Source organism: Protopterus annectens, chromosome 7.part0, assembly GCF_019279795.1.
Source record: "Protopterus annectens isolate FY-2018-M chromosome 7.part0, PAN1.0, whole genome shotgun sequence".
NCBI lineage: Eukaryota > Metazoa > Chordata > Ceratodontiformes > Protopteridae > Protopterus > Protopterus annectens.
The window spans coordinates 1,976,291,468-1,976,316,947 of record NC_056739.1 but is presented as its reverse complement, the minus strand read 5'-3'; positions in this window follow the sequence as shown (position 1 = coordinate 1,976,316,947).

The following is a 25,480-nucleotide window of genomic DNA, read 5'->3' as shown; positions in this document are numbered from 1 at the left end:
TGCAGTTACTGTTGCATCTATCCCCCCACATAGCAGTCTATAATACTGTACAGTGTATGTAATCAGGTTATTAGTTGTTGTTTACACCATTCACAGTAGTTGTGCGCCTCACACCCTCCTAAGGGTAGGGCTGTGCCACACATGTTACTTAGGTGAGGATCGCAGTAGAGTGGGGAGAGGGACATACACCCTGCTGTTAGCATGTTCAATGTCATCCACATTGCAGACTGCATATATAGCACTGTGTGGTTGTGCCTATCCTGTCTTGGTAGGATTACATGTGCAACAGATGTGTTACCTGCACAGGGACATACCTCCATGTGTACCGTCTTGTACCGGTACTGCATCCAAACCAAAGGCTTTGTGTGTTGTACCCAGCCATGGCATGTGTACTACCCACTACACATACTGATGTCCAATGTTGAAGGCCTGCTGACACCACTACACCCATCAGCCATGTAGGACATGGACAGACACAACACAATCAGAATAGATACTGGTGACAACACTACAACATTGTTAATTACAGCTATGATGCATCATGGCTGCACAGCTACACCTTCCAAGATATTAACATTTCACTTTACTGCTGACAACATGCTGCATGTCATTCCATTGCTACACTGTTGTACAGTCACCCTGTGCATCAGCAACATGTTAGCCTGTCCCTGCATTGACGTTATGGATGTCAGGGAGTGGCACAGGTATCATCATATGCACAGGGTGTGTTGTTGGTTTGACAGAGACCTAGGCTGAGCCATACAATTGACAACGTGTGTGTGTGTGTGTGTGTGTGTGTGTGTGTGTGTGTGTGTGTGTGTGTGTGTGTGTGTGTGTGTGTGTGTGTGTGAGAATGAATGTGTGAGGGGGCTGTGTACTGTTATGCACCGCTGGTGATGTCATATGTGCAGGTATGTGGTTGCCCTAGGTTTGTTGTTTATGTGTGTGTGTCTGCATGCACACAGTTCCTCCATGTGGCTGCCCTATACAGGGAATTGTGAGACAGATGCAGACTGTACCTGGCAAGGTTTGCAGTTCACCATCTCTGGCCATGGACATGGGACCTGTGCCTGGCAGGGGTGCTACAGGTAGTATCAGGTACAAACCCAGATCGAGTACTGTCCCCCAAGTTTGACAGACGTCCAGTAGATCCATGTCCCTCCTGGAACTGGCCAGGGTCACTTGCACATGGTCTGCTATGACGGTCTGTGGACAACACCCCCCCCCACAGTGCTGGGGCTGGTACTGCCACTACGAGAGTGGCTGTGTCTGGCTGGATGTCCCCAGCGACCTCCAGCTGCTGGTGTTGCTGGCATATGTCCACGTGGCCATCGCAACAGTTCCCCCCCCATTCTGATGCAGTGACATGCCATTGTGGATGAGATCTAATGTCTCACCCCACCGTCTATCTATGACCTCGGTGTAATTATGGATGGCACCTGCTAGGTCACGGATGCTGTCAGTTACAGAGGTGTGATGAACCCTTTGCGCCCTTAGACCCTGCCTGGTGTACCGTTCCATTCATGCCTGTGCCTCCATGACAGTCTGGAACATGCGTGTGGTTGAAATAGATGCGACACATTGGCCAGGTGCATGATGACCAGAAATGATCCGACGCGCACCCCTGAACATCTGCCTATGTGATACCCCACCAGACATCTGGCTATGGCTACTGTGTCCTGACACACATGCCATAGATACCACACTGTCCTGGCCAATGCCAACCATAGACTGACCGTCAGCTTAGGCCAACGGTGATGAGGTATGTAGAGGCAATGTGACTGTTTGCGTGGATGGGGTGGATACGTGTGGGATGTCAATTGGTGGCCCAGCAGCAGCCTCTGACAACCCTTCCTGTGCCCTAACACACCTATCCTCATGGTCACTGTCTGCATCAGTGACATCAGATTCCCTGCGGGGAAGACCCAGCCCCACCTCGCCACCTGTGAGGGGAAAACAGGGAACAGACTGTAAGACCTGTACATCACCGCTAAACAGTATACACACACACACACACACACACACACACACACACACACACACACACACACACACAAATGTGTGTGTGCAGACATGGTCACACACAGGCATACACACATGCAGTTGACATACATGGCAACCCATACACTCCACCAGACAACACCTACAGACAGCTCCCACACCCCCATAACACACACAATAGCAGGTGATGGTGCAGTACAGTATCACACACAAACCTGTAATTACACACATGTCAGCATGCAGGACATGTGGTGCTCAACAGCATGCAGTCAACTGTAGTCAATCCCCGTTACCAACATTATACATGGCTGTGATGCATGACTTCTGTTAGTAAGTGATGGCCCTTCCCCTGGAACTCACTGCACCCATGTCCACAGCATTGCTGTGCATCTGTTCAGCACCCTGGCATGTACTGTGCACCATACCTCACAGGTGTACACACCATTGCAAGATATGTATCTGTGTGTCAGTTGTGTTTCTGCTGCTGCTCACAGCCTCTGCGTGTTTCTGGATCACATGTGGACACGTGTTTAGTGAATGCTTGATGTGTATTCACAGATGTCATCATCAGTGGTGCATGTATGAGTGATAGACTATGATTAGACCAACCACATACACAATGTACTGTACCTATGATGAGTGTAGAGACCATTATTGACCATGACTGAGCCCTGGCTGATGTTGCCTGTGGTACACATAGGTTCATAGGTGAGTACTGGTCTATTGGCCCTGGGGCCTACATAAGCCTAGCCACAGGGGTTACCAGCCATGCACCACCCACTAATATTATTCCCCTGTGCCCCTGTCAGGCTGTGGCACAGGCATACTACCCAGAGTGAATTCCCCATTTCCAATCCAATTGTCAAGTGTTTCTGTAAAGAGGGACAATGAGTAGCAATGAGTAGCATTGCTTGACATGTATGGGTAGTCCAAGTGTGGGGATTCCCCAGGACAGGGCCCTATCCCTCCAGTATGTTCTGTGTAATGTGTTGATGAGGTTTAGGACCCTGCAGCATGTGTTAGCAGAGGGAGTGGGATGTCTTTATGTGTAACATGTTCAACTGCTCTGTGTATGACATTGCTGTGTATGTTGGGCAGGTGTCAGCTGTGCCTGGGCAATGTTCACTGGAGTGTAGTCACAGTTGTCTGAGATGGACTGTGTATTGCATGTGTTTGAGGCTGGTAATCCCATTAGTGAGGGGTGTGCTCTGTCAATGCACATGTACAGCATGCATTATGGATAGGTGTGTTAGATGTGTACATGGCCTACACCTTAGCTATGACATGCACAGTGAATTGCCAAGCATAACCTTAAACCATACTCACAGGCATCTGGCCACTGCCTTGCTGGTATCCCAGAGGTACCTACATTGAGATGGGATAGAGTTGATGTCAGTGGCCACAGCTCTGGCATTGCTACAGGGTGGCTGCAAGATTACAGTACAACAACAGCTGAAGTCCACAGTAATACAGATTATGTATTACTGCTTATCAGTACTACACAGCAACAGACCCCACATCTCACATATGCATGATCTATCTGTACATATGCATACACTACAGTAGTCTGCTGATATGCCTTGGAACCTTACCTGCATGCTCCCTGTCTGGTATGTATGTAGCACCCACCTCCATGACTGTATAAGTCTGTAGCTCTTGTGTGCGGGCAGGTGCTACCAGGCTCATGAGCAGTTTCTCCACTCTGGTGAGGGGGGGTGGAAGTTATGCCCCCCCTCTTGCAAGGTGGTCACCCCGCATGGCAGCGGCATGGCGACATACTTGGCAGAGCAGGTCACTACAGTGATGGCAGACCTGCTCATATGTACGGCTGTGCATCCCCACCTCATTCACCCTGCGGACCACATCATTCAACATGGCTGTTCTCTCCTGCTGGTCCTGGCTTGTCCATGAGAACAACAGCTGGTAGTTGTGGATGATGCTGGTGATTATAATTTCTTCCTCAGCGGCACTCTGTGTGGGATTCCTCGGGTGCGCCATACTCCCTGAAAGACATAATGATGGAAATATGTCTGAGCAACTCATATGTCAAGTTTACCATAATACACTACACATATCAGTCTCCCAACATCATATCAGCTCCAACATAATGTTCACACAACGCTAGTGGCATGTGTCCGGTATATGTACCATTGGGTCATATATTGTATTGTACAACACTTTCTGCTGTGTTTATAGACATGCTCCCTGTGGGGACACTAGAGTTGCTGGGCTGTTACAGGGTATTTCACCTGCATGCCATTGTCACTGCCACTATGTTTCCACATATGCATGTGGTAGGCCTGCTATGTGATTGCTACACATCTGCCATTCTGTGATATTGGGAATATCTATGCATGCTGTTGGACATGTTCTGGGATTGTGTGGACTATTGCAGCCCACATATGTTCCATGACAGTTACACACCAGTATGTGTAGAGGTTATTTGCCAGCAGGAACACCACTCCAACCTAATATGCACATGTTGCCAGTCCACATCACAATCCGTGACCCACCATGGAACCTCATTATCTACTGCTCCATCACTACCTTCTTGTGGAACCACCTCAGGGGATGGTGTCTTCCCCATGGAGCACACACAGACATATGTCTGTCACCCAGTTAGGTCGAGGGTCTTGTGCATAGGGAGCTCCACAGAGACATGGGTATGTGCTACATCACCTGAAGCCATGCAGTACAAATACACAAGGTTCAACATGCATGTCCCTCCTGCCCAGCGCACAGCCCAGGCACCTTTATGTCCATGTAGATGCTGTCATGACTGTCCATGGGTGGGCACCATGTTCCCTTTGTTTCCATGTGGGGGCTCAATGGCCTCCACATTCCAAATGTAACTACCCATCCACAATGTTTAACCACCACATGTGTCATATACCAGCTCTGTATGCTATCTTGTTTGTCACCCAACCAGACCTACATACTAATATGTGCCTAATACCCTTCACCAACATATATATCCCACCTTCTCATACAATTGCAATGTGTTCCCAGTATGGGTTACACCCCAAACTCCTCACTCCATCTTGCAGCCATGTACTGGTGTGTAGGTATGTTGTGTATTGATGTGTGATGTTCTCTCACACATGTCATGGCAGGGGACATGTATGTATATATATATATATATATATATATATATATATATATAGACATACACACACACATATATGTACATATATATATATATATATATATATATATATATATATATATATATCTGTCTGTATACATATATATATGTATGTATATATACGGATCTACTTAATTTGATCGACAGACCATTTGATCGGAACTCAGTTGGTCGAAAGTTCATATGATCAAAAACCAGTATTCAAGGCATAAAACTGGGATTTGTCCCCCTCCCCAATGTGTGGCTGAGGGATATACTTTGCACCCAGTACTTCCACACTACTTCTACATATGTATGGCTACTGATACCTTTTGTGTGTGTATATGTGTATGTACCTATATATATATATCTCATATGGCTATATCTATATATATATATCTATAGATATATATACTTCTGTATATATATATATATATATATATATATATATATCTATATAATATATATATATATATATATATATATATATATATATATATATACGTATGAACATATGTATGTATCTATATACAATTGATGTTATATGATTATTTTTGTGTCATACATTAATATATATATATATATATATATATATATATATATATATATATATATATACATATCGCTGTCTATCTGTCTACATTTACAGATATATATCTGCACGTATGTCCATGCATGTTCGGCTCATATTTTGGCCTGCTCCTCATTCACTTGGCAAATGTCATGGATGATCGCAGCATTGAAGTCAGTAACTAGTGGCAACACTTTTGTGTTTCAGACTTCATCTCCTTCTATATATGTGTTCTAATACATATAACTGTGTAACTAGCAACATTTTAAGTGTATCAGAGCATTAGTTGACATATATCCCTATTTGTACCCACAGTGTGGCATACTTTGTCCAGACTTCTTGCATTAACAGGTTGTGTGGTGGGATAATAATACATTTCCTGTACTGTTGACTGATTGTGCTGCATGATATGTTTGTGAAAACTTCAGGCTATGTATATCTACTATGGTTTAGAGGTAAATCACTTTGTGTATGGAATGCAGGGTTCTGGGTTTGAGCCTTGGAAAGTCAGTTTATTTTGTTGCTGGGCAGAATAAGGGACGTTGGATACAGAGTGATTACGGCACTTTTAAGCAGTTCTAAGCAGGTATGCGCAGGTTTTCATGATGGTAAGCACTGCCAACCTCCACTTAAGTTTTCTTAGAGTCAGTTAGCTTCAAATTTCTCAACCTGTGTAGGCATAGCTTACCCCCGTGCAAACCTACGCAAACCTGCTTACCACTGCTTAACAGTGCTTACTGCCACTTACCCCCGTGGTAATTCCTTTAAAAGAAAAGAAAAAGGGGTTGATAAGGAAAGTGGTGAAAAATGAGGCACAAAGAGGGAAAGACAGTAGGGAAAATAGCTAGGCATGTGCAGGAAGGGTATAGGAAAGGTCCATAGCTGCCCATTTCTTCTACCGCAACAGCTGTGCATATACACTATTTTTGCAGGTACATTTGTGATGCCAATTAGACCAGATTACATGTGTCCAATGGACACGTGTGCGAAATGGACAGCTATGTATGGGGCGAGATTTTTTTGTGGGAATAGATTGCCCTTTTTTTTCAGGAGAGAGTGGGATGTTGAGGAGGGGTAGTAGGTATATTTGGGGAGGTAGGTTGGGTAGGTTAACAGACAAGACACGCAAGACGCATACAGGGCCAGTATATGGCACATGTGGAGGGCTAAACACCTTGTATGGGAAGGCGTGTTTGGAAGTCGCAAGCCCATGAGCCCCCAACTGGAAACAGTGAGACTGAGGTCCCCACCCATGGGCAGTCACCACTGCACCTTCACGGCCTCGAAGGTTGCTGTTCTGGGGGCTGTGTAGGAGTGGCACATTCACCCTCTAATAGCACCACTCGGCCCTCAAGCTGGCGTAGCTGCTCTCAATACTCCAGATTGAGCTCCTTACACACCACAGCCCGGACCTGTTGACGGGTGACAGGTTCCCCTCCACACCCACTCTGAGGGGTGGGGACGAGGTCCACCCCCTGCAGCGGTTCCACTGGAAGGTGGCGCAGGGCCCACAGAGGAGGAGGTCCCAGGCTGGGCCCCAGATGTGCTGGTGCCCGGTGCCATGGCCAGCTGAGTTGGGACAGGTGGGTCCGCTGGGACTGGCCTTCCCATATGAGCTGTGTTGTCACAGGTTTATGACAGATATGGGTTAGTAACAGTCAACAGCATTCAGGATTAGTTATAACAGCATTCATAGGTATTCCCATTAACCCAACACACCAGATTTAACACAGTTGCAGAGCAAGTAGAACACATTCATATATGGAACAACAGTGGCCATTACAGGAGCATGCAGGTTTCATTGATGGCAACAGGCCACCAATATGGGTGTATTTTCACATGGCACATGCATAGAAACAAATGTGAATATTTAAAAACCATTAAGACATGTGTCCCAACAAAAGTTTGTAGTGTACACATATCAGTTGAGGAGGGTCATTGGGTTATTATGCACATATGGTAGGGGCGAGAGAGAGTTCAATTAACAACTAATATATCCTTGTAGTTTTCACAACATTCTTAGTCACTGCAGTGGTCTTTCCCTTGCATGTATTATTACACTACACAATGACCTTATATTGTACACTGGTATGTTTATAAATTATTATATACGCGACCTGTGTCTTACATACAGGCATGACAGACTGCAGGTGTTAATGCAACTTATGTTGAGAATTGCTATCATACACTTTGGGTGAGGTGGTAGAATGACAGGTTTGTTTCCATATACATTCTCTGGCTATGTACACGTTTGACTATCAGTTATATGTCATTGACAGCTGCCTACATTTTTTGGATCATCACACTGGAATTTCAGGGGAACAGGGTACCAAGCTGGTGATATGGGCCATTTATCTGGACATGCTGGACAGATTGGAACAGTTGTGGGGTATGAATATGCATAGAACTTACAATTAGAACATTCTAGCAAATTCTGTACTGTTGTTGGGTGTAATTATGCATACAGCTTTCTATCTGAACATTGTATCAAAATCTGTACAGTTGTGGGTTATGATTATGCATACAACTTAATAGCACTCCCAGGATTCAAACCCCTGCTGTGTGTGACAAAATATTATAGCTAACATCACAGTACACTGTACTATCAGGGAATTGATGTAAAGCTTTCAACTGTTTTCTAAGTCTCCCTAACTTGTACAGTATGACTGACCTCTTGGCACTTCCAACATTGTTATGCAGGACTTCATGCCCATTTTATCTGCATTCCATGGTGTGGGTAACACTGCTTAAGATACAACAGTACTATTTATAGTATGGAACAGATCGCCAACATATGAGAGAAGAGTAACCAGAAGCACTCTGGGGGTTATATTCACAGACTATTACACATTTATTTCTACTGGTACAACACTTTCTAAGGCTCTTATATTTATTTGTTATGACAGTACATGCAGACTGATTACTAACCTGCCTTGCGATGCAGCCTTTGCAGCCTAGCATTATGGGCTTGCTGGTTCGTAGCCCGCTCATCTGCAGCTGTCAGAGAAATACAGTGATATTTAGCCATACCTATCCATAGTATATACAAGCTAGCAATTATTTACTACTTAGTAGATTGAGTACTTACTCAATCCTGAGGCATTGGGCATCTGCCGAGACTCCTGGAACCACTGTTCCAGTACATCCCCCTCTGCCGCTTCAGGTCAGCATGGTGGTGCCTGACCTGCTCACCAGTCCAGGGGATACCTGTGACACTGGTGAGGTCACGGGAGAGACTTTCCCAGGCCTCCGTTTTATACTGCGAGTCCTGGTACTGGCCCTGCAGTAGTCTCTGATCATGGTGTTTTACCAGGAGCCATACCATGATTTTTGACTCCTGGATGCCCCAGCGCTGCATTCTAAATTGAGTGCCTTCACCCACACCAGCCATTCTGCCTGCAGTTGGCGCTGTTTCTGAATTTACTTCTTTCCAAACCAAAGCAACAAGACAGGGACAGTAGTCAAAGGTGAAGTCCAACAGATCTTTCAAAATACTAAGACTTGCTTGTTAATCACTCCAGATAATAGCTTAGCAATTTAAAAAGTACTACCATCTACATCACCGTTAGTCAGTGAATTTATCAGGCAGCTAAGGCAGTCTTTATATGAAGCCACATTCTTCTTCCAACATTCATCCTAGTCTCATTATACTGTTCAGTGACTTGCCTTTAAAAAATAAATTAACAAACAATATGAATAATAATGCCTGCACCTGATAAACTAATCTGAAGTTACATAATAATATTAATATCATATTCTTCTGAGATACCAGCCTGTAAAGACAATTTTACTTCCATACAGCATAACTTCTTCTTAATTAATTACTTAACTGCAATGATATTTATAACTCAAAAACATTTATCATTTATGAGACCTACTACTAATAATAATCTTCTATGAACTAATAATGTAATTTTATAAATAATTGCAACCCAACTTCAATATAAACAGTCATAGATGGTAATGCCTCTTTGTAGTGAAATCATGCCCATCTGAATTTACAGGCCTATACTATTAAATAACTATCTATAATGGCATTATTATCAGTCTGCTTACATTTTATTCTCAGTACTCACATACTTATGGGTTCATAGGATGATACTAGACCATTGGCCTGGAGGCCCTTATAAGCCCAGCCAAGAATTTTGCCCATGTTCCCACAAAGTTCGCACATGTTTCCCTTGTCCAGCAGGGACAAAGGTGGGATCCCAGGGGTGTATTTTCTGTTTCCCATCCAGTTGTCCAGGTTCCTCTTAAAGAGGGCTAGAGAGGTACTATACTTGACATGGAGATGGAGTCTATTCCATAGATGGAGGAGTCTTTGGGACAGAAATCAATCACACTGACAAGTTCTATTAATGTCACAGACCAGGTTGAGGCCTTGTGTATGGGTTGCATGAGTGGAGTTAGATTACAGATATGCAGCAACTCCGTCAAGGCTGGGTCTGACATAGCCTTGTATGCCAGACACAGGTCACCTCTGAGGAGTCTGTATGAGAGTGAGTACAGGGACAGGGCTTTTAGCCTATCAGTATAGGACAGGTGTTTGAGACCCTAGATTTTCCTGGTCAGGAGCCTCTGTGGTCTCTCCAGCTGCTGCATGTGCGTGGTAAGGTACATGCTGAAGGGGTTATTGTACTCAATAATGGGTCTGATAAGGGAGGAGTACAGGGATGTTATGACCTCCTTGTTCCTGGATGAAATGCCCTTACTTATGAGGTGGGCCATGTAGAAAGTCTTCAGTACAATGGAGGCAACATACTGGTCAAAAGTCAAGTTGCTATCAACCTAGGTGCCCGAGTCCCTCACAACTGATTGCGTGCTTAGTACATTGTTATTAATGTGATAATTAGTGGGGACTCCATTTTCCACAAAGGGGGATAATGATGCATTTCTTGACATTCAGTTTGAGGCCATGCTTCTGGCACCAGTCATTTGTTTGGATAAGGCCCTCTTGGAGGATGTTCACATCACTAGGAGAATTTAAGACAGCACCCATCTTGCAGTCATCTGCAAACATGATCAGCTACAAACCACTGATTTTGGCTTGCACCTCAGAAAAGTATATCCCAAACAGTAGAGGCCCCAAGACTAATACTTGAGGTACACAGCTCATTACCGGTCTACTACTAAAGGTGGCTTCACCTGTTTTGACTGAGTGGGTTCTATCAGTGAGCCAGTTAGCTACCCATCTGGTAACATATGGGTTGATGCCTAGCTGGGAGAATTTATCTATTATGCCTGAGTGGGGAATAGTGTTGAAGGCTTTGGCTAGGTCAAGGTAGGTGGTGTGTACCGTCTTCCTCTCGTCCATGGCTTTGGTGACTGTTTAGAAGAAGTCGACTAAGTTTAACATGCATGATCTCCCTTTGACAAAACAAGTGTTTGGAGGTTACCAATGTCCTTGTTTATAAGGTCCATGATAATGCTTTCCATGGCTTTACAGATCAGGCTAGTTAGACTGATGTGGCTATAATTGCCTGGATCAGTGGATGCTCCACCTTTGTGTAGAGGGATCACAGTGGCTGTCCTCCATTCAGCTGAGATGAAGCCAGTGTTCAGGTTTTGGTTGAATAGGGTGCCTAATGGAGCTGATAGCTCATGCCTGACTTCATGTAGGATACAGCCAGGGATGTTGTCGGGTCCCATGAAGACAGCATTTTTTGCCTTTGGGAAGGCATTAAACACCTGCTTCCTGGTGATGAGAGGAGGGGGGCAGGTGCTGGGGATGTCCTGGTTTATTGATGGGGGGACAGGGGGGTGAAGTTTTTGCTGAACCTGTCTGCCAGTAGGTTGCCTATATCTATGGCATTTGTGTATGTGGTGTTATTGACTACCAGTTCAGAGCAGATTTCGGTGTTACCTTTCAGACTGCGGACGTAAGTAAAGAAGGCCTTGTAATTGTCCTTAGTGGATGTAGCCAATTTGGATTCAAAGTTAGCCGTAGAGGATTTCACTAGTGACCTTATTTGCTTGTTCAGACAAAGGAGAGATTGTTTCCAGATTGGCACCTGCTCCTTTTTGGTCCTGGACAGCAATTTTTTCCTTTTATTCTAGAGTTTGTTTATTGCTGCTGTTCACCAGACAGGTTTGCTCTTCCTTGAGGAAGATGTTTTGGTCCTGTCAGGTGTTGCTGAGTCCATACAGCTATGTAGGTGCTCATATAGTTTTTGGTATAGGCTTGGACATTAGTGCTAGTTCCTACTGAAGAAATGGTGGCTGAGAAGCTGCTTATACCTGCGGTCAGGAGATTGTAATCAGCTTTGGAAAAGTTTTTTTGTTTGACCCTGACAAGGGGGGGGGGGGTCAGGGGACATGGTGACTTTGAAGGTGATTGCTTTATGGTCAGATCTTACCAAGGAGGATGACACTGTAGGGGTGCTACTGTGGCTACTCATGTTAGCTAGTACTAGGTCCAGGATGATGATCCAATGCATTGGCATTGACAAAGTCAAGGAATCTCTCAGCATTCATGTTTGGGCTAGAATAGGTCTTCCACTCTATGGTTGAGTAGTTAAAGTCACCCAGCATCAGGGTAGAGGGTTGAATCTTGATGGACTCAAGTAAGTCCAGATAGGTGGAGTGGACATTTTGAGTCATGGTTGGGAGTCTTTAGCTAGCTATGATTTGAATAGGTGTTTTGTCAACAGTTAACTGCACTTGGAGTGTCTCCTGTGTGTCTTACAATTTGACCAGCCTGGAGGTGTGTATGTCTTTGATAAATATTGAAACTCTACCTCCTTTGGCTTTGTAGCCCTCCATTTGGGGTCTGAAAGTATGGTAGGATTAGTAACCTGGTAAGGCTGGGGTGCTCTCCAGATTTAAGTGGCTGCACAAATTTCAGCATCCTCCAGGGCAATGAATGCTTGCAATGAGTGTATTTTCATGCTAAGACTCCTAGCATTTAGCAGCATGATCTTTAAATTTTGTTTAGAAGAATTTTTCATGTTGGTAATTTTGTTCTCATGACTTTGCCTAAAAAGGCACTGTGGGGGAGGCAAGAGCCTTTGCCAGAAGTCTGAAGCCCAGGGGAGACAGAGGAAGGCCATCTCTGGCAAAGCATCACAGTCAGTCAGTCATGTCCTCCCAGGCTGTCAGGTACTGGATCCCCTTGGAATGACATCAGAAACTAAGCCAGTTGTTAAAGTCAATCATTTTCTGTTTGTATTGAGCCATCATTCTGGGTGATGGTAGGATGCTGCTTAATGCTAGGGACATGAGGGGTTGCCCGACTACTCTGCTCTGGAGGTAGTCGGGGGTCACCTTTTGATGCACCTGATGGCATGGGAGTCCATGTCATCAGACTGTTGGCTGCTTCAAATAATATCCAGAGGTTATACCATCCCCTTTGTGACTCCTCCCAACCTCCCAAATCACCTCCTGGATGTTCCACCCATGCAAAGGGAGGTAGCAGCACTCAAAATTGAAAAGCTGCTCAGAAAACAAGTCATCCAGCCTGCCCCCCCCCTCCCCCCCAAGATCAGTCCAGATCAGGCATCTATTCCAAGTTATTTTTAGTGCCAAAAAAGATGGGGGACCTATCTGGACCTTTCCACCCTGAACCTGTCAGTTGCCAAAGAGAAGTTTCAGATTTTAACATTGCAGGCCCTTCATTGCCATCCTTTCCCTGGGAACTATTGCAATTCAGATGGACAACATGTCAGTGGTTTGGTGCATCAACAAACAGGGGGTAACCAGATCTTATCCCCTTTGTCACGAGGCCACAAGAGTGTGAGAATGGGTGATTTCTGCCAAACATTTTCTGGTAGCAATGCACATTCCGGGTCAAGCCAACATACTGGCGGACACACTGAGCAGAACTATCCTGATGCCTTACGAGTGGTCTCTGAATCCTTCTGTAGTGGAGCAGATCTTCCTTGAGTGGGGTTGGCCTTGCTGCAATCTCTTTGCATCTCCTTCCAATACGAAGTGCAGCGAGTTCTTCACTCTGATCCCCCCAAAGGAGGAGTTCTCCAGGGATGCTCTGGTCCATGCTTGGCCTCCCAGTCTTCTTTATGCTTATCCCCCTTTACTTCTCATGACTAAATTTCTCCAGAAGGCTCACCAGTTGGGGAGCAGCGTCATCCTCATTGCCCCATTCTGGCCTCACCAAGTCTGGTTTCCCTGTCTTTGGTCTCATCTGATAGTTCCTCCTTGGATCTTGGATCCGATTCTGGATCTCATTTTGCATCCCTCGAGGGTCCCTCATCCAGACCTGGGCAGCCTAAAGCTCACTACTTGGCTGCTCCAGTTCCCTTGATTGCTAGGACTCCTGGTCTGACTTCCCCTGTCAAAGCTATTCTGGTGGTAGCTCATAAATCATTTACCAGAACATTATACCGTAGTAAATGGAAGCGTTTTTCTATCTGGGCTTCTCAGAGGGTTTTGGACCCTTTCACAGCTCCTGTTCCAGCAGTCCTTGAGTTCTTGGCATACATTTTCCAGCAGGGTGCCAGCTCATCTGTAGTAAAAGTTCAACTGGCTGCCATTTCCAATTTCCATGTAGGTGAGAACATGGCTTCTTTAGCTTCCTCCAGACTTTGCAAAACCTTTATTAAAGGCACCTTTCTTTTAAGACCCCCAGTTAAAGATCCTACCCCTCCTTGGGACCTTACCCTAGTCTTACAAGCTTTGGTTGCTCCACCCTTTGAGCCTGCTGCTTCTGTGGATTTTAAATTTTTATCTTGGAAGACAGATTTTCTAGTGGCTATTACCTCGGCTAGGAGAATGTCAGAACTCCAGGCATTATCTGTCAAACCTCCATATATGATTTTTCATAAAGACAGGGTTTCACTTCATATGAATCCCTCTTTTCTGCCTAAAGTGGCTTCTGAACAAATATCAATCAATCAATCAAATTACATTTATTAGACGTGAATAGACACCTACGTTTTTACTTACACAGGACTAAAGCCTTTCACAAGTCTGATCAATTGTTTGTGTCCTTTGCTACACCCTTTCTGGACAAACCTGTTTCTAAGGTAACCATTACCAGAAGGATTTCCCTTTGTATCCTTCAGGTTTACGAAGACAAAGGTATGTCCCTTCTGGGTAGGATAAATGCCCATTCTACCAGGTCCATGGCTACATCAGCTGCCTTTTGGTCTAGTGCATCTTTAGATGATATTTGTTCGTCAGCTACTTGGCCCTCATCTCACAACTTCATTTCTCATTATAAATTGGACATGGTTTCCAGGGGGAGACCATCCTTTGGCTCCGCGGTGCTCAGAAATATCCTTCCATGAGGGCCACCCAAGGTTTTTGGTAATTGTGGACTCTGTCCCACAGGTTGATGATCAAATGAAGTCAACTACTTCAGATAAAGAAGTTATGTACTCACCATAACGTTCCATCTGAGTAGTTGGACTTCATTTGTCATCAACTGTCCTTCCCTCTTTCCCCTTGACCTTCTCGTTATGATTTCTGCATTGGCAGGCAGGAGAGAGCGCCTTTGTGGCTCTCCTGTTTCTCTTTGTTAGTGAGGATTATTGGATCGGGCTCATGTGAGGGGGGGTATAGCAAACACTGAGGGAAGGAAGGAGATGGAGGGGTATTATGGGTAAGGGAAGGAGCTTGGAGCTCAGATCAAATGCTGGTGAAACTGCCATCTCACATCCTGTCCAGATCCGACATCCCACAGGTTAATGACAAATGAAGTCCAACTACTTAGATGGAACTTTATGGTGAGTACCTAACTTTTTTTTGTGGAACATTCTGAAACAGTTTCAAGTCTTTTGGGGACATGAAATTAATGAAAATAAAACAAAGTCAATAGCTGCAAACTATGTACCCAGACACAAATTTGTTCAGTAATACCCATATTTATAAGAACATGATAAAATTAAGTACTTCAGAGTATGGATTAAAAGTGATTCTGTCGTGGCAGCTAAGGATATGTGGAAAAAGACTAAACAAAAGATAATACAAAAACTAAGAAACTGGAAGCTTTATTTTATGGATATTAGATATGAATTGGAAGATACAAGCAGTGAAAATGCTTTTAGTTGCTTTAGTTTTATACACAGGTCAGGCATATTTTTATCAAACAGAGAAAAAGTTGTAGATGGCAATTAATAAACAGCTGAAGGATTTTATCTGGAAGGAGGAGAGGGCAAGAGTCAAATGGGATCATTGGTTCTTCCAACAGAACAAGGTAGTTTGGGATTACCTGATTTGAAGGGATATTTCAGAGCTGCACTGTTAAGGCTTACATTTGTAGCACAAGCAGAAAAAGTGGAAAGAGGTGATGATGAAACAGGGTTAAATTCAAGAAATAAGAAAGGACTGGGGTTTTGGATGCAGATCTTTAAGGAGAATAACAATAACCGTACAGAATACTATATTCATAAAGTAGCAGAAAGTTTTCTAAGAACTACGCCAACATGGGAATTGAGAACGGAGATTCTGCAGATAGGGCTGACTGCAATTAGTGGTACAGAGAATATGCAAGAGGAGACTGAAGAAAACTGGTGAAGGAACCTAGGTATTGGGAGCAAATAATTAGAGACGGAAAGGTAATACAATGAGACCCAATATAAGAATGAAAAGGAAAAACCTCCCTTTCAATGAAAAATATAGTCCAGGTAAAGTCCAATGACTTCCAAGGTCCAACTTAAACAGTCAGTCAGATGTATATACACAAAACCATCAAAACTTACTCCTTAACTTCTGTCCTGTAAGCTAGGGAGACATTGAGAAAACAGGTTAACATTTACCTGTTGAAGTGGATGTCACATATTTAAGTCTCACTAATTTGAATGCTCAGGTAGGGGAATAGTTGAAAGCATTATTAAAAATCTGTTTAGCTTCTTTAAGTAATCCAGTAGTGTATTTGGTACCCTTATGTTGGAAAAGCAGGATCACTGGATGCTTCATTTGGAATTTTATTTTTTTGGAAATTAGGTATGAGCAGAATGATGCCAGCCTCTGACCATCTTGTTTAATGTGAAAAGGTCGATCCTGAGCAGATGTGATTGTTGTTATTATTCCAGTTAAGGATGTTTTTCTTTTCAGCAACAGCCAGGATCTTAGAAGCATCCTGACAGTTTAACAATTTCATATAGATTTGTTGTGATCTGTCCAGGGCTGATACTGTTCGTATGGCTTGGTGAACTCGTTCAATAATGATTTGGTTTGCTTCTGTTTGGTTATCCAAAAGGGCTCCAAAGATTTGTTACAAGGTTTCCAATAGATTAGAGTGTTCATACTTTTCTGAAACCACATGTACAAGGACATTATTACATCTACTTCTTGATTCTAGGTCTAACAGCTTACTTTGGATATCTTGCATGTTATGGATATTAGAGTGACAGTCTTTTTGAAGGTTATCAATCTTAATTTTATTTTCAATGGTTTTTGCTTCCATTTTTTCTAGTCTACTGTCAATTTGGTTTATTGTAACACCAAATGTTTTTACCTGTTCAGAGAGTTGTTGAATGGCCGATTGTAGTGGTTGAAGTGATTCCTTCAAGTCATCAAGAGTAAAAAGTTGGTCGAGTTTGGTTTTAATGGATCTTGTCATCTTGCTGTTAAGAAGTTTTAGTGTACTTAGAAATTGTTTCCTTCTCAGGTGTGGAAATAACCAACAGTTTAGCTTTGGAAGTGTGCATCTCCATTTGCTGTGTCTCCACTGACATTTTCAGTTTTAGAAGGATAAGTTTTTAAAATGATTTATTTAGTTTACTTTTTCATTTTGACTGTTTAATTTGCACTTTTCCATGCAGTCTTATGCGTTGGTGCTTTGTCGTTCAGTATTCTGAACTTGTTACATCTTTTCACCCCATACAGGCCGTAAATCCAAGTTCAGATCTGCACGATTCAGGCAGCTGCTTGTAGGTAAGTCTATTTGCTAGAGAAATAATAATCTTAATTCCTCACCAAGATGCACATTGAGAATGTACAATATTTTCAATTTTAAGGTAAGGGAAAAAAATTAGGGTTCGAATTTTATTGTCTAGCAAGTTCCATTATGATCACTGTGGCATGGTTTAGTAGTATGGTGCTGTGTGAAAACTGTGCTTACAGGTCAATCACCATCTTGATCCCCACCCATGACATATTCTGAAACGCTGACAAATAAATGTCAACTTCCATTGCATCTTTTGTGTTAATGAAAGAATCACAGCATTTTCTCCTGTGAACAATGCACTATTTTCAGTAAAAACACTCTGGATAACTGGGTCTATATTTAAAACTCTGGATAACTAGGCCTACATTTAAAACTCTGTGTAACTGGGCTTACATTTAAAACTCTGGATAACTGGGCCTACATTTAAAACTCTGCATAATGGGGCTTACATATAAAACTCTGGATAACTTGGCCTACATTTAAAATTCTGCATATCTGGGCTTACATTTAAAACTCTGGATAACTGGGCCTACATTTAAAGCACATGAAGCGTGTGGTATTGGTGCAAGAAGCACCTGTCCTTTCACTTGGGCCACTGACCAAAGGTTTCAGCCCTGAAAAATTAAAGACTTTGAAAATGGAGACCCCCCCCACAAACACACACAGACACACACACACACACACACACACACACACACACACACACACACACACACACACAAAGTACATTATATAAAAGAAACCGTGAACAGGAAAGATGAAGACATAGTAACCCAGTCAGTGCCCCTGCAACTTGAGGGTATTAGACCTAGAAAAGCATTTGCTTTGTCCACTCTGGTCTTCTTTAATAATATCCCTGCCTGTGTTAGCATCTCTTGAGGCAGACAGTAAGAGTCTATTAACTCAGTAAAGGTGATAGGCACTTCTAGGACATGTTAGTCTCCATGCACCTCTGACTGACATCAGACTCTGAATATTTCATCTGTGCAATAGAGGACTTAGCCCAAAAAGAAGATATTGCTATACAGTTGGTGTAAACCCCCCCCCCAAACCCCTACAACAATTGATCTACTATAAGGCACCTGTACATATAGCTACATAGATAGATAGATAGATAGATAGATAGATAGATAGATAGATAGATAGATAAAGGTAGACATACACATAGCTCTAGTATTTTTTCTCATTCTTCTTTCAATAGGACTGTTTTCTTTTATTTAGGATTCACGTCTAAACATTGAGGACACAACCACTGTATCCACAAATAGTAAAAGTGGCAAAAGACACACATTATGAAGCAGATATTTTTACAGAGAAGCATGCCTTTTTTTCCCTCCAACACCATTCTTAATCATGCTGTCTCCACCATCACACAATCCATGGTGGAAGACAAAATACTCAGATCCTGAAAAGCTGTTCGCTCACCAACCTGCAGCACTGTCATGCACATTACAAGACAGATGAACTGCGTAATACATGGTCATGCACAGCAGACTTTGCCATGAAAGCATCGGTAGCAGTGTGATTGACAAAAGTGTTGTTGATTACATGATCAATTTATTTATGCTCCAATGGACAATACCGAAAAAAAAGTCTGCAAAAGTATTTTTTACAATAGTTTCCTAAAAATTGTAGGTAAATGGCTTGTGAACTCCAGAAACTTAGATAAGAGCTTACAGTTTGTTTTAATGGACCAACAAAAGTTTTTACAGAAATATTGCAAAAGCAAGCTTTTGAATGTATTCCAGTTCCTCATGAAGTATGTCAATTTATGTTGCTGAGAAAACAGTTTTTTTTTTCTGAAAAGTAATATTATGGGAAAAGGGGAAGAAACAGACTGCAAGTGCATAAATAACCAAGTGCATTATACAGTTTATCTATTTCTCTTTGAATGCCTAGTTTCACCTGACTGATCCTGGGTTAGAAATATGTTAACACTTGGAAGTTAATTGTCTCTCAGCTTCTTCAGGTCCCCTTTTGTCTTTTTCTTCTTGGGGAGAGGGCTGAGAGAGGGTATGGTGGCAACATAGATGTCCTTCAAGGATGCATCTGCAGTCATAACATATGGGTTGTCCTGCCTCAGGCAGCCCTTCGGTCGGCCGGATTCCAAAGTCTGGGTCTGGCCTCGGCTGATGTCGCACTTTCCCTGATGTCAGAGCTTCTGGGGTATAAAGGCATCAGCTGACGCCATTTTCCTCAGTCTTTCTTGCCACGTGGTGCCCGAAGCAGAAGCTGTTCTCAAGTGCCGGTCGGTCAGATCCAGAGTTTTCAGCTACCGAAGACTTCTAAAAAAGCTAAGTACCTCGTTGGGGACTCTTTCTTGCCTCAGCCGATGTCAGACAAAGTAAATAATTGTTTAACTTGTGGGAAACAAATACCTCTTAAGGATTTCCATTCTTACTGCCTTCCTTGCTTAGGCCCAGATCACGACGTTTCAGCTTGTTTAGCCTGTGCCTCCTTCAACCGACGGACTCTTAGACGTCGGTCGGAGTTTGCAGAAGAGTTTTTTGGATCTGCTTTTGCATATAAAATGCCGTCAGAGACTCCGACTACACATTTAGCCAACAAACGCAAGGAAAAGGACCGACACTCGCGGCCCGTGGTTTAGGCCTACCGCAAGTGTCTCAGTTTCGGCTGAAACCGAGTCCTCGGTTCTTACTTTTGCCGAAATCATACCTCCGACAACCGAGGCCAGAGAGGCCCCGGCTTCGTCGGCTACAGAAATCCCTACCGAAGAAGCAAGCGCATAAGAATTGTCCGACACCATTCCTTTGGACATTTCTACTCCTGCACGTGGGTCAGCTAGGCCCCCTGCTTCTATGTCTATTAAGGCCTTCTCCAGAGCTAAAGCAGCTAAAATTTCAAAAGCCTTACCTGCAAAAGCTACTTCTCAGAGACCTTCCTCAAGTTCTCAGATTCTCAGCCTTGCTGAGGACCTTATATCCATGATTAGGGATTCCCAACCTCACCCAGACAGGGCCTCCCACCCTCCTCCTGATAAAAGGCCTAGGACTGAACCCCCTGAACCTCTCTCCTCAGATTACTCCTCGGATGGATCTGATTTATCAGACCATCAGGAAGGGCCATATTCTCCTTATGAGGATTCAGATGCAGAAGACTCTATTCCTTCTGCATCCCCTCCTGAAGAATTTTCCTTTGGGGAAACTTTGCATTCAATGAGGGAACACTTTCAATGGCAGGGTCAGGATTTCTCTGATTCTAGAAAGATTAAGAACCTTTTTACACTTACCACAGCATAGGCCTTTAGCCATACCACCTGTGCTAACTGTAGTTGATGATGCATATAATGATGTCAGTTTTGCCCCTGACTCTCTTCCCCCGGCCCCTGCCAAACCTGACAGATATTACAGGGTCCCGGATTCTCACTTCCATTTGTATAAAGCCCATGCTGCAGACCCAGAAACTATATCTCAGGGCCCAAAAGGTGTTGTAGCTGCCACTGCCAAAAACCCCCTACCCTCTGAAAGAGAGTCTAGAGCATTAGAGAGATGGGGAAAAAAGGTTTATACATCTGCTACTCTTTCTGCCAGGGCATTAAACTGTCAATTCCACATGATACAGTACCAGGAATATTTGTTAGATCAGCTGAATAAAAAGCTTTCTTCTACTGAACCTTTAGACCGAAAGTCCCTTCAGGATTTGGTACACAACTCTCAGCAGGTCAGTAATCATTTCTTAAAATGTGGCTATGATGCACTGGAGGCTTCATTTAGATCAGCTATGACTGGGGCAGTAATTCGAAGACATGCCTGGCTAAAAGAGCAATCCTTGCCAGACCATGTCAAGGCTAAACTCCTAGATGCTCCAATGGAGAAACAAAGTTTATTTGGCTCCCCTGCACAGGAGATTCTAAAGAAAGTGGAAGAAAGAGCAAAATCTGTGCAAACAGTAAAGGATTTTCTGCAGGTTCAACCTCCGAGGTTCAGCATAAACTGGCCTTCAAAGAATTGGTCCTTTCCAGACACCTCCAGAACACAGAGGGGCAGGAATAGATGCCCAAGAGGCAGAGGTCAATCAAAGGGTGCCTACAGGGGTCGTCAGTGGCAGCCTGCCAACCAGAGGAGTACTGCCACAGCTGCAACTACAACCACTTCCACAGGACAGACACAATGACTTGACTCTGATTCCGCCTACCAGGGAACAACTGGAAGCACCCTTGGGCGGAAAGCTGTCTTTATTCTTGAAAAACTGGTATTGCATTACAAAAGACAAATGGACATTGCAAACCATAGACAAAGGATACAGGTTTCACTTCCACACTTTTCCAAGAAGGAGCGGAATGCCAAACCTTCCACCAAACCAGAAGCCAGAGGCTTTAAGACAAATCCACAATTTACTTCAGATGAAAGCTATAGAAAGGGTACCATCTATGGAACAAGGCCAAGGATTTTATTCCAGACTATTCCTTGTACCAAGAAAAGAAAACCAATGGAGGCCTATTCTCAACTTGTCCACACTAAACACATATCTCATTGTGCCAAAATTCAAGATGCTGACCCTACAGCAACTTCTTCCCATGTTGGGCAAGGAGTCTTGGCTTGTGACTCTAGATCTCAAGGAGGCATACCTGCACGTCCCTATATGACCATATTGCAGAAGACACCTCAGATTTCTTGCAGGATCAGAGCATTATCAATTCTCAGCATTGCCCTTTGGCTTATCTACTGCGCCCAGAGTATTCACGAAATGCCTGGCATCAGTAATTGCACATTGCAGGCTTCAGGGAATTCAAATCTATCCATACCTGGACGACTGCCTAATACAAGCGGACAACAAGACAAAACTAATAAAGGATTTGGCCTATGTCATGCACCTGCTACAGGCCTTGGGATACACAGTCAACATCCAGAAGTCAAGACTAGTGCCATCCCAAAGGATAACATTTTTGGGTGCGGATCTGGACACAATGACTCAGATGGCTTTTCTCACAGAAGAAAAACAAAAGCAACTTCCAGTCTACTTCATGGCTTTGACAAGACAAACTCAGCTCACTGCAAGGAAAGTCCTGCAGGCCCTGGGTTACATGGCATCCTGCATAATCTTGATCCCGCATGCTAGGCTACATATGAGAAAATTACAATGGTACCTAAGGAATGTATGGTCTCAACACAGGCACAGTCTAGAAACCATGATACCAATCATTCCATGCCTGAAAAAGGAATTCCTGTGGTGGGCTCAGGCCTGCCAGTCCAACAGAGGGTTGCCTTTCAACAAACCACAACCAAGGCAGACCATCATCACGGATGCCTCAGACCTAGGATGGGGAGCACACATGGAGGACAAGTGTATCCAAGGCCTATGGTCTCAGGACCAGCTGAACTTGCACATAAACCTAAAGGAGATGCTGGCGGTGAAACATGCAATCGAGACATTCAAATCATTCCTCCAGCAAGGACATCTGCTGATAAGGACAGACAACACCACAGTCATGTGGTACATAAACAAACAGGGAGGCACGCATTCCTACCCTCTATGCCGGATGGCAATGGATCTGTGGAACCTAGGCCTGAATCTCAATATCCAGCTGCAGGCCAAATTCGTACCAGGAAAAGAGAATTCACTAGCAGACAGCCTAAGCAGAACTACCACGGATGCTCACGAATGGATGCTGCATCCAGACATCTTCAAAATCATAACAAGCAAATGAGGAATGCCAGAGATAGACCTGTTCGCCTCCCCACTCAACCACCAACTGAATAAATTCAGCTCAAGAGTATACCACCCACAAGCCTGGAGGGTGGACTCTCTCTCTTTCAGCTGGAATTCCCTAACAGTGTATGCTTTTCCACCTCTCCCATTGATGTACAAAGTTCTACTGAAGATCAGGGAGGAACAGCCAAAGGTGATACTGATAGCTCCAGACTGGCCAAGGCAGCACTGGTACCCACTACTGAGAAGCATGTCTCGGACGAACTCATGGCCTCTACCCCTATGGCCTCTTTTTCTAACGCAGAACAACTTCAAGACCCTGCATCCAAACTTGAAAACACTGCAGCTAACTGCCTGGAAAATTGCTTAAAACAAAACAAAACTGTTTTATCTCAGAGGGTCAAGGACATTATCCTGGAGGCTCGCAGACCCTCCACAAGGAAGACATACTCAGCTAAATGGAAGAGATTCCTCATTTGGAGCGCATCAAGGGGTACAAATATCACACTGGCAAACCTAGCACACATCCTAGAATATTTAGCAGAACTGTTCCACAATGGCCTGTCCTATTCTTCCATTAAGATTCATGCTTCAGCAATTTCAGCAGAGTACAACATGGATCCACCTATATTCTCTCACCCTCTCCTCAGACAATTTTTAAGAGGGATCAAAAATGTAAAACCTCCAAGGAGACCCCCTCTGCCTACATGGGATCTCAATTTTGTGCTGGAAAAATTAACATTACCCCCTTTTGAACCAGCAGCATCAACAGACTTACAGTTCTTATCTTGGAAAACTGCTTTCCTTCTGGCAATCACTTCAGCAAGAAGAGTATCCGAGTTACAGGCACTAATGGCAGTGCAGCCTTTCCTTATTTTTCACCAGGATAGAGTGTCTCTGAGAACCAATCCTACTTTCATGCCAAAGGTGGTATCCAGGGTATCCTTGAACCAAGCTATTCATTTACCTATGTTCTTCCCTAACCCACAGAACAGGGGGGAAAAACTATTGCACACCTTGGATGTACACAGACAACTACGCTACTATCTGGACAGAACTAAAACCAGCAGAAAAACTGACCAACTTTTTGTACCATATGCAACTGGAGTGCAAGGAAAAGCAATTTCCAAACAGACAATTTCAAAATGGATAGGAAATTGCATTCGTTTTTGCTACTCTTTTCATGGAAAGACAGCTCCTGAAAATATCAGGCCTCACTCCACAAGAGCCACAGCCACCACTACAGCTTTCCTACGAGGGGTGGCTACCAAGGACATTTTAGAAGCTGCTACTTGGAGCTCCGTGCATACATTTGCCAAGCATTACAACCTACCTTTATACTCCAGATCCCGAGCAGGTTTTGCAACTGCAGTTTTACAGGGGATCTTAACTACACCATCCTTATCTTAGTACCTCCTCCCCCAGTTTGGCTATGGTATTCTACCCATATGTTATGACTGCAGATGCATCCTTGAAGGACATAGTACAGTTTTGTACCTACCATAAATGTAGATGTCCGATAGGTATGCATCTGCAGTCAGGATTACCCACCCTCCTTCCCCTCTGTGGTACTCCTAGGGTGCTTACCCCTTCTTCAGCTAGCTGGGGGACTCTATTATGGTGTATTTGTTTGTATGTATATATGTATATATATATATATATATATATATATATATATATATATATATATATCGTTTGCTACTGTTTGGAATTTTCAACATTTATCCAAATTTAGCCTTCCTAGAGGGCACCTGGCATCTGGGGCAAGAAACACTGAGGAAAATGGCGTCGGCTGATGCCTTTATACCCCAGAAGCTCTGACATCGGGGAAAGTGCGACATCAGCCGAGGCCAGACCCAGACTTTGGAATCCGGCCGACCGAAGGGCTGCCTGAAGCAGGACAACCCATATGTTATGACTGCAGATGCATACCTATCGGACATCTACATTTATGGTAGGTACAAAACTGTACTTTCCCTTTTGTTGTCACACTTACATTAGCATTCTTTAATAACTGCTGTCTGAACAACAAACATCTCTAAGAGGTAAGTATTAAATAGCAGAGGATAACTATTCTTCTCCAGGGTAACATAATGTATATTGTATAAAGTATCAGGTATACTGATATGTAATAGAAAATAGAAACCAAGTATACCTGCCCAATCAAAGAAGTACTGTGACAGATACTGGCACGTACCATTTTGTCTTTGCTTTTATTTGTTTTTGATTACTGGATATGTAAAGTGGGCAGGAATACTACATATGC